Raw genomic sequence first — 11505 nt, forward strand, 5'->3', positions numbered from 1 at the left:
ATATATGTCGGCCTGGCCAACGATACCCACATGCTGTGAATTAATTTTAAGAACTTTGTCTTCTATTAGTCAGTCAACCCTCTCCCTATGCTAATGCAATACCTCCTACATCATGGGCTCTTATCCAAAAGGACACTAATGTGTGGTACTGAACACTGGTGGTGGAGGAAGGGGCTGCTTTGACCTGATGATTTCAGCGATTTTAAGTCTTCCCCAGAGTGACCAGGATTGGGAGATAATCCATGTTTACACGCCTCATAATTGTAAACTCCCCAGTCAACGTTCTCTTCTCTAAGACGGATGACCCAGCCTCTCCAATTTACTCACATTTCTGACATTTCTCATCCTTTGAGCCATTCCTGTAAATCTTTTTCTATACTTCCTCTAGTTCCTTTACACCCTCCTTAAAGTGGGGCACCCAGACTGAGCCAATACCCCAGCTAGGCAGAACCAATCATTTACGAAAGGCGCCCCATCACTTCCCAGCTTTTGCAACCTACGCCTCAATTTGAAGTGTAAGCAGGAGAACCTTCAACAGAGTTTAAAAATACAACATCTTGCTAAAAGTATACAAGACACTTGTCAAACAACAAGGAGTACTGTGAATAATTTTAAATGCCTTATCTAAGGAAAGATATACAGGATAGACTGGCATTGGAGGCAGTCCAAAGAAGGTTCCCTACCTGATACCAAGTACGGAGAGACTGCCTGATGAGGGGAGGTTGAATACATTGGGCTGGTACTCAATAGAATATACAAAAATGAGAGGGGAGAGAAGAAGGATTTTAAAAAGTCATGAGGGGCTACGTTTTTACACGGAGAGTAGTTCATGTGTGGAATGAACTTCCAGAGGAAGTGGTGGATGTGGGTACAGTTACAATGTTTAAAAGACATTTGGTTAAGTCCGTGAATAAGAGATGTTTGGAGGGATATGGTCCAAGCACAGGCAGGTGGGACTAATTTAGTTTGGGATTATGTTCGGCATGGACTGGTTGGACCGAAGGGTCTGTTTCTGTGTTCTATGACTCCGTGAAGGAGTTCCTCCTCATCTCTAGAATGAAAGACCTGTCATTATAAAACTACGCTCGGTGATTCTGCATTCAAAGATGATCTGCCGTGGGTTTTTTCTTAATTATGGTTGTTCCATTAACATCGCTGCATTGTATCGGAATGGTTTCCTCTGGGGGAAGGAACATCAGCAAAATAAATATTAATGAAGGACAGACAAGAAAGCTGCATTGGTGCTCCAGTGTTGTTGCTTATGGTGGTAAGTTAGTCAGATAAACCAAAATGGAGGACCCCCAGCTTTGAACAGGCTCTTCCCTAGCCACCTCACTTTTTTGAAGCTGAACTCTTTGCGTTGATTTGAAGAACTGCCTTTGCTTGTTTGCCTACTCTGAATATTGTTTGTACCTTTCCTCTTTGATGTTGCTGAAGAATTCCCTGTTTGAGTGCCAAGGGATAGCATGTGGTGTCAGGCAATGGAGAGATTGTGCAGCTGAAGCTAACATATCATGTGTAATCTGGGACCTTTTCTAAACTAAGCTCTTTAAATTTCTGTTAATCGTTCGGTGCCCGTTCCGCATGATAAATTGCAGCACATCTCGGGGTAAATTAATTTATTTTCCACGCTTTGCCATTGAAGGCTCCAGTCGGCTACTCTGTGCTTAGTTTCTGAAGCTCAAAGTCTGAGCAGTTGGGATGAAAGCTGCATTGGGACTCACAAGCTGCTGAATTATTCAGGCTGTAATGACATGGCTGTGATGTGCAGATAAATCATATGTGAGCCATTATCAGAGCCACAGGAGAATATGAACTCCGAGCATGTGAAAATACTGGTACGACAGTCACAGTGTGACAGGTTGAGATAGCACACCTCCTGCTGGTGAGTATTAATCACCTTCTCATTTGCACTTTCACTTCATCTCCCTGCTCTTCCTCATTTCTCTCCTCTTCCGTGATCAAAAATAAGACACTTTCAGATTTTCTTTTGAAAAATACAGCTGGGTGCCCCTTGGTTCACTCCGAGCCTCACAGCTTTAACAATGTGCTGACTGGAAGATCTGATGTGCAGACAGATGAAAGGAGCATTCCTTCAGAATTAGTCTCTCAAAGCCAAGAAGATCCATCACGTGCACCTATATCTTAGTACAGCCTCTCACTTCCCACTGGGAATGCTCGTTGTGTTGGTCCAGCTCTCGATCCTCTGTCCATTTATTTCTGATGAAAAAATCCCAAGGTGCATCTTTAGAAATGACTAATGTGTCCTCATTGCTTTGTCGCAGCCCCACAGAAGGGAGTGGATCTATCCATGAACTCAGTTGTTTTGCAGTAAGTCTTCTGTTACTGGTTAAGTCTCATGGCCTTAACGTATGTTCTGTTTTTGGAAGAGAGAGAGAGAGAGAACAACTTGCATTTATGTAACGCCCTTATGAACTCAGGACACCATCGGCTGGTGACCTATAATCACTGTCATGACATAGGAAATGCCACGACCAATTTGTGCACAACAGGATCCCACAAGCAGCAAAGAGGCCTAATGACACAGATCTCATTTAATTGATGGGGGTGGGGGGGGGGGGGGCTTGGCTTGTTGACCAGATCTCTGGGAGAACGTGAGTGTTCTCTGTGTGGGCTTCCTCCAGACGCTCCAGTTTCCTCCCTTAGTCCAAAGGTATACAGGTTAGGGTGGGCTGGCCATGCTGAATTGCCCAGAGTATCCAGAGATGTGCAGGCTAAGTGGGTTAGCCATGAGAAATGCAGGGTTACAACGATAGGTTGGGGGGGTGAGTCTGGGTGGGATGCTCATCGGAGGGTCAGTGAAGACTTGATGGGCTGAATGGCCTGCTTCCACACTGTAGGGGTTCTATGATTCTATGATCCATTGGGATCTTTTTGTACCTACTTGAAAGGGTCAATGCAGGGGCCACAGTTTGACATCTTCTCCGACATGTGCAGGTTAAGTGAGGTAGGACATTGATTACCGTGGAGTTATTCCTGTGCAAGACGTCACCTTTGGGAAGATGAGGAGTAACAGGACTGCCATATACTGCCCAGCATCCCTCTGCTTATGAGCAGAATAGTATCCGTTATAACGGTTGGCATGGCAAACAACTTCACAAGTCTGCACCAGTATTTAATGAGAATTACATTTGAGCTGCTGGACCCCCTTTCAATTTCAATGGGAAATCACAAAGTGACAGATTCATAAAATATTCATCCTGTATCCTTCACAATACTTGGTAATAATGAAACATCGCAAAGTAATTATTCAAAAATAATAGGGATTTTTTTTCTGAAACGTGGAAGGGTTGAACTCTCACATTGCATTGCGAATATAATTAAAAATTAAGTTAGTTTTGAAGCAGACGGCCTCAGGATATCGCTGCCCATTTTAGTTGCCAGCCTCCGTTCTCAACTAGTGTAGTATTCACTATTGCCCATCATTATTGTCATTTTGAGACACACTTTGACACATCTTATTTCATGTGGCAGCTTTACGTTACGGACCAAGTGAAACATCAACAAACAAGCTTGAGCTGGTTTGTTTCTTGTCTTGTTCAGAGGAGGAACCTGTTCTCTAAAGTCCTTTAAAATACTTCTTAACCAATGGGATACACTTGAAATGTAGTCACTATCATGTGGTCCTTAGCGTGTGCACCACAAGGTCCTACCAACAGCAAATAATCAACTGGTTTGTTCATGTTTAAGGTGTGGGCCACACTTGAAAGGTTAGCATTTATTGCTTATCCCTTGTTGTCCTTGGGAAGGGAATGAGGGGTGTTGAGCCACCTTCTCAAACCCCTGCAGTTCATGTCTGGGGTGGCACAGCGGCTCAGTGGTTAGCACTGCTGCCATACAGCACCAGGGACCTGGGTTCAATTCCACCCTTGGGCGTGAGGTTTGAATATTGTTTGCATGGGTTTCCTCCCACTGTCCAAAGACGTGTAGGTTCGGGTGGACTGGCCATGCTAAGTTGCCCATGGTGTCCAGGGATGTGCAGGCTAGGTAGGCTAGCCATAGCAAATGCAGGGTTATGGGGATGGGGTGGGATGTTCTTTAGCGGGTCAGTGTGGACTCGATGGGCCAAATTGTCTGTAAGGATTCCATGATGTGGTAGGCAACATGATTAATGATTCTTATATGACTTTTCAATTGTGGTTTGATAAAATTGAATGGCTCATCCAGCCATTTTTGAGAACACTGTATTGGTCTGGAGTTACATAGACTCCAGACCAGATGAGACAGCCAGATCTTCTCGCCTAAAGGACATCTGTGAACCAAATTTGTTTGTTTTTGGCAACAGCCTGGGTAGCCATCAATGGGACAAACATTGTAATTCAAGATTTGTTTGATGAAATTTAAATTTCCTTCAGCTCTAACAGAATCACTGGCTACAATCAGAAGGAGGCCATTTGGCCCATCATGCCTGCACTGACCTGTTAAATGAGCATCAGTACCTAGGGGGCTGAATGGCCTAATTCTGCTCCTATGTCTTATTGTCTTGTAGCCCTTCAGGGAATGAATGGATTCTCCTGCTCCAGTTTAATCTCAGTGACAGGAGCATTATGTTCAGATATGGTCACCTTGCAAGAGGAAGGATGTTATTAAACTGGAAAGAGTGCAGAAGAAATTTACCAGGATGTTGCCAGGACTCAACGGTCTGAGTTATAGGGAGAGGTTGGACAAGTTAGGAGAGCATAGGAGACTGAGGGGAATCTTACAGAAATGCATAAGATATTGAGAGGAATGGATATGGTGAATGCATTCAGTGTTTTTTCCAGTGTTGGGGAATCCAGGAGTAGAGGGCATCAGTTTAAGGTTAGATGGGAAAGAATAAAAAGGAATCTGAGGGGCTTCCTTTTTACACAGAGAGTGGTATGCTCATTATGGAGTGAGCTGCCAGTGGAAGTGGTTGAGGAGGGTACATTAACAACATTTAAAAGGCATTTGCACAAATACATGGACAGGAAAGGTTTAGAAGGATATGGCCAAGTGCAGAGAACTGGGGTTAACATGGATGGACATTTTGTTCGACATGAACCAGTTTAGGCCAAAGGACCTTTCTCTGTGCTCTAGGACTCTCTGAGTCTATGATAAGTGGATCCTGGCTCAGACGTTATGCACAGAGTTATTTGGAATGCCTATGATTCAGGACAAACACAATAAATTAGATTTTCAGCAACTGTTATGATCAGGTTTAAGTCTGGGCATGCTTTAAGCATTCTTCTATCTTTAGTTGGATTAATTAGGAGGGCATCATCATTAAACCATAAGACATAGGAGCAAAATTAGACCATTTAGCCCATCCAATCTGCTCCCCCATTCGATCATGGCTGATATGTTTCTCAAACCCACTCTCCTGTCTCTTCCCTGTAACCATTGACCCCCTTTACCAATCAAGAACTTATTTATCTCTGTAGTAAGTACATTCAATGACCTGGCCTCCACAGCCCTCCGTGGCAATGGATTCTACAGATTCCCCACCCTCTGGCTGAAGAAATTCCTCCTCATTTCTTTTCTAAAGGATCATCCCTTCACTCGGAGACTGTGCCCTTGGGTCCTAATCTCTCCTACTAGTGGAAATGTCTTTTCCATCTCCACTCTATCCAGGCCTCTCAGTATTCTGTAAGTTTCAGTCAGATCCCCCTCATCCTCCTAAACTCCATCGAGTGCAGACCCATAATCTTCAACCACTCTTCATATGACAAGCCCTTCATCCCTGGGATCATTCTTGTAAACCTCCTCTGGACCCACTCTAACACCAACACATCCTCCCTTAGATATGGGGCCCAAAACTGCTGTCACTATTCTAAAGGGGCCTCATACAGTCTTCAGCAGTACATTTCTGGTCTTGTAATCCAACCCTCTTGAAATGAATGCTAACATTGCATTTGCCTTCCTAACCACCAACTGAACTTACACATTAACTTGAGAGAATCCTGAACTACAACTCCTAAGTCCCTTTGTGCTTCAGATTTCTAAAGCCTTTGCCCATTTAGAAAATGGTCCAAGCATCTATTCTTCCGACTAATGTGTATATAACCTCACACTTTCCCACGTTCTATTCCATCTGCCATGTCTTTGCCCACTCTCCCAGCCTGTCCAAGTCCTTCTGCAGCCTCCCTGCTTCCTCACATCACCTGCCCCTGCACATACCTTTGTGTCATCTGCAAACTTAGCAGCAACGTCCTCAGTTCCTTCATCCAGATTGTTAAAATATTTGAGATGGTTTCACTGCTGGCAATTTCCCAGGAGTTAGATCAATAAAACTGGCCAATGGCCAGTTCTGACCATCCAGATCTGACTCAAATACTTTAATATGGAGACTTAATATGGTCAGGACCTTCATGTCCAAGTGTTAAACAAGGTTTGAAAACTCTTTTTGATTTAAACACAAAAGCTGTGAGGATAGACGTGATATAAATATTTCCTGCTGAGTCAGAATCACTGTTTAAAAAAAGATGGCGTTGTCCATTTAAAATGGGGAAACGTTGAACGTTTTTCTCACAGAGGGTTATGTGTCTTTGGAGCTCTCTTCCTCAAATAGTGGTAGAAGCAGATTGCTTGAACATTTTTAAGGCTGAGGTAGACGGATTTTTGAAAAACAAGAGAAGTTAGTGGTTATTTGGAAGAAGGCAAGAATGTGGAGTAATCCAATCAGCCATGATCTTGTTGAGTAGACACAGAGGAAGCTGGGAGAACACAGTAAGCCAGACAGCATCAGGAGGTGGAGAGGCCGACATCCTGAAGAAGGGTTACACCTGAAATGTTGACTTCTCCCCCTCCTGATGCTGCCTGGCTTGCTGTATTTTCCCAGCCTCCTGTTTGTCTACCTTGGATTCCAGCATCTGCAGTTTTTTTTGTCTCTAACCATGATCGTGTTGAGTGGCTGAGCAGGCTTGAGGAGTCAAGTGGCCTACACTTACCCCTAACTCCTCTGTCTGTGTGTACGTTCTTATTTGGTCCTGCTGTTAAGATCCCAAAGCCCAGTCAGTCCACCTCTGTCAGTGAACATCATCCAGCGTCATGACTACGGGATTCAGCTGTTTGTCTACACAACAACAGTCCTGACACCCAAGAATCACTCAAACACCTTCACATGTTTTTTTTTCAAAATCTGAAAAGCCGTTACGCAGTGAAGAACCTTTCTATTTCTTGGAAAGGTTGAAGTTCCTCTATAGTCAGTTATTCGATAACGTGATGGTTGCATTCCTGTGCGACCCTATGGTTTAGAAAAATCACACTTTAGAAACAGCGCTTCAAGTGTTGGCGATGTAATTGCGTTACAGCCAAATACATGGTTCAGAAACAGCGCCCCAATTCATCAGTCACATTACAGCAAATTCGCATTAACTAAACGCGCGTTATAACAGCACAACCTCTGACCTAATGCAACCAGTTGGTTTGAACCTTTGGATTGCCAATAGAAGCCTCCATACTGCAGTACGTCAGGATCTTCTTTTGGATTTTGCCTGTAATTGATGCTCAGTTATTATGTTACTCGTTGTGCAATAGAAAGATAGAAAATAGGAATTGGTGTAGACCATTCAGCCCTTCGAATCTACTCTGCCAAACAGTATTTTCATCCAACTCAGTGCCCTGATCCCACTTTCTCCCCATGCCCTTTGATCCCTGAAGCCCTAACAGCTATATATACCTCCCTCTTGAAAACATTCAACTGCTTTCTGCGGCAGAGAATTCCGCAGGCTCACTCCTGTCTGGGTGACGAAATTTCTCCTCATCCCATTCCAAAACGTCCTACCCCCATATCCTTACACTGTGATCCCCTGTGATCAGTTACATCCTTCCTCTGTTTACCCTGTCTAGTCCTGTTAGAATTGTATTGGTCTCTATGAGATCCCTCCCTCATTGCCCACAGAGTTGTCACTTTCAGCAAACTATACTTTCTGAAGCCGTATGCCTGTTGATAACCTCCTGGTTGATGATGGAGATCCCGTGAAAGGGAGCAGCAAGTAATCCAGTGTTTTCTCAGAAGTGTTACAGAACAGATGGAAGCCATTTGGTCCACTGTGCCTGTACCAGCTCCTCAAATGAGCATTGTTACCGAGTGCCAATCTACTGCTTTCTCCCCATTACTATTGCACACCACTTCTATCCAAATAATCAGCAAAGCCCCTCTTGAACACCTCAATTGAACCTGCCTCCACTATATTTCTACACAGTGCACTTCATATCCTAACAGTTCGCTGGGTGAAAAGTATTTATCTCACATCATCTTTGCTTCTTTCACACATCAGTTTAAATCTATTTCCGCTCATTCTTTGTCCTTGTACCAGCAGAAAAAGCTTCTTTCCACCTTCTCCGTCCAGCCCGTTCTTGATTTGGAGAGCTCTGATCTCCACTCAGCCGCCTTCTCTCCAAGGGGAAATACTCCTGCCTTCGTCAATCTATCCTCAAACTGAAACCTCTCCTTCCTGACCATTCCTGTAAATTGCTTCCGCACCCTCTCTAATGTGTTTGCATTCTTCCCATAATATGACATCCACAACTGTACACAATACTCCAGCTGAGGTCTGACAAGTAACTTCTAACTCACTCTCAGTGATAATCTCCTGCTGAGCCTTGTGTGAGCTGGACATGTCAGTGGGACACTGTTGTTAAAATATTCTGTTTCAAGTTAAGGCACAGGCAGTTCGATTTTAATTTATGTGGGAATGTTACTGCATCGTTTACATTCAGTGGAAAAGATCAGTGAAGGAAGAAACTGTAATTACATAACTAGTGAGGTAAGGGACATTAATTACATAATCAATGAAGGAGGCAAAACATAATTACAGAAATGTGAGGTTTGAGAAGGATAATTTCATGGCATTGATCAGTTTATTGCATGTTTGTTGTGAGCAGCCAGACATTCTTACTAATACACAGTAAGACGGTAATACACTGTTACACTGCTCTGCACTTGTGAGAAAGAGTGGCTCAGGGACAGTGAGGAGATTGATTAAGTTGCCGTGTAAACAGGCTGTAACGGTGGGAATGTGTCTGACCTGCAACATCACGAAGGACTGCTCACTAGGTCTGTCTCAGCACCTTTCTGGATGGCAACTCCCAGCTGATGAAAACCACCACAGGAACCATTCCAGCTGATTATAGGGGAAGATACTCCATTAGAGCAATCCCATAGAAACATGGAAATGAGGAATAGGAGTAGGCTAGTCGGCCCTTCGAGCTTCCTCCCCCATTCAATATGATCATGGCTGCTCATCCAACTCAATCCCCTGTTCCCACTTTCTCCCATTCCCTTTGATCCCTTGAGACCTAAGAACAATACCTAACTTCTTTTTGAAAACTTTGAATTTTTAACCTCAGCCACTTTCTATGGCAGAGATTTCCACAGGCTCCCCACTCTCTAGCTGGATAAATTTTTCCTCATCCTAAATAGCCTACCCCATATCCTTAGACTGTGAGCCTCCTGGTTCTGGATTCCCAATTCATCAGGAACATTCTTCCTGCATTTACTATGTCTAGTCCTTTCATAGGTTTCTATGAGATCTATCCTCATTCTTCTGAACCTCAGGGAATTTTCTCCTAACATAGTGTGCTTTGAAATATGAAAGTCTACTTACCTATCAGCTATAGTCTGACAACATATTTTCAGTGTGGGCCAGTTGTTTTAATTGTCTCTCTTTCTCCCAGTCTGACTATCCTGCTTTTGATCTGCTGTAATGTACTGACAAAGTTCAACACATGCTCAAGGAACACGTGTTTTCCCAGGCACAATGGATCAGTGGTTAGCACTGCTGCCTCACGGTGACAGGGATCCGGGTTCAGTTCCACCCTCGGGCAACTGTCTGTGTGGAGTTTGCATATTCTCCCCGTGTCTGTGTGGGTTTCCTCCGGGTGCTCAGGTTTCCTGCCACAGTTCAAAGATGTGCAGGTTAGGGGGATTGGCCAAGCTAAATTGCCCATAGTGTTAGGTGGATTAGTCAGGGGTGAATGTAGGGGAATGAGTGGGTGTCTCTTCGGAGGGTCGGTGTGGACTTGTTGGGCCAAAGGGCCTGTTTCCACACTGTAGGGAATCTATTCTAAAAAAGTCTCTCTCTCATCTCTCGCTCGCTTGCTCGCGTGCACACACACACACACTTTCTCTCTCTCTCTAACACAGCCCCCCTCACAGGTATATACTCTATCACACTCTTATACAGACTCTCACATGCACACACACACATATATATATAAGTCTATGGGGGAAATTTGCATTTGCAGATACATTCTATTTTGTTCAAAAAGCACACAGTCTGTAGGCAGTCAATTTTTTTTTATAATCCATATGTCATTTTATAACACTTTGGAAATAGAACCGGTCTGACTCAAAGTTGGAATACAGACAGACTCTAAACTCACACCTTTAGTGCATTGTCTGAGCTGAGATGAGACTTTTTTTTAAATAAAACTTCTGAGATTTATATATTAATGAATCAAAACCTGCATCCCCATTCTAAGTGATTAAAGACTTAACAGCAATCTCGGTTTGTTCAATACATCACATCAGTTGTATGACACTTTGATCTTTTCCTATAAATTCTGTGTCCTATGATCCTGCCCCACTAGCTACCTGACAAAGGAGCAGCGCTCTGAGAGCTAGTGCTTCCAACTAAACTTGTTGGACTATAACCTGTGTTGTGTGATTTTTAACTTTAACCACACAAAGTCAGCGTGGCATCATGAAAGGGAAATCCTGTCTGAGAGTTTTTCTAGGAAGTCTCAACCAGAGGGGAACCAACAGATGGGCTTCCGGAAGGCAATTGACCAGGTACGTCACAAAAGGTTGTTATAAAATAAGAGCCCTGTGATGTCGGAGGTAGTATATTGGCATGGATAGAAAATTGGCTCATGGGCAGGAAACAGCAAGTGGACTACAGGCCTCCTTTTCAGGTCAGCAGCCTGTAACCAGTGGGGCTCCACAAGGGTCAGTTGCTGGGACTACAATTCTTTACAATATATCTGAGTAACTTGGAGGAAGGAAGGAAATGTACTGTAATCAAATTTGCAGCCAACACAAAAATAAGAGAAAGGCTAGTCGTGACAGGCTTACAAACCTCAAGGGCGAAGGTGAAGGGCCAGAGGTGGTGGTACATGTCGGCACAAATGATGTCGGGAAGAAGAGGAGGAACATACTACAGCAGGACTTCGGAGAACTAGGAAGAAGGCTGAAAAGCAGGACGTCCAGGGTGGTTATCTCCAGTTTGCTTCCAGTTCCTCGGGCTGGTGAGGACAGGAACAGGGAGATAATGGACTTGAACGTGTGGCTGGAGAACTGGTGCAGGAAGCAAGGATTTAAATTCTTGGATCACTGGGGTATGTTTTGTGGTAAGCATAAATTCTATAAAAGAGACGGTTTGCACCTTAATAGGTTGGGGACCAGCATTCTGGCAGGCAGGTTTGCTACTGCAACACAGCTACGTTTAAACTAAGTAGCGGGGGGGAGGGGACAAACTGGATGTTTGAGAAGGAAATTGAAGGGAAAGTTAGAACAAGGGA

General features: G+C 43.9%; 1 protein-coding gene across 3 annotated transcripts in view; it reads left to right on the plus strand.

The window, feature by feature from the left end:
• The window catches only part of ndst1b (N-deacetylase/N-sulfotransferase (heparan glucosaminyl) 1b), a 258623-nt gene that overhangs the window by 65457 nt on the left and 181661 nt on the right, over positions 1-11505 (plus strand). The gene's annotated exons all lie outside the window — the stretch shown is intronic.

The sequence above is a fragment of the Chiloscyllium plagiosum genome, chromosome 14, assembly GCF_004010195.1.
Source record: "Chiloscyllium plagiosum isolate BGI_BamShark_2017 chromosome 14, ASM401019v2, whole genome shotgun sequence".
Classification (NCBI taxonomy): Eukaryota; Metazoa; Chordata; class Chondrichthyes; order Orectolobiformes; family Hemiscylliidae; genus Chiloscyllium; species Chiloscyllium plagiosum.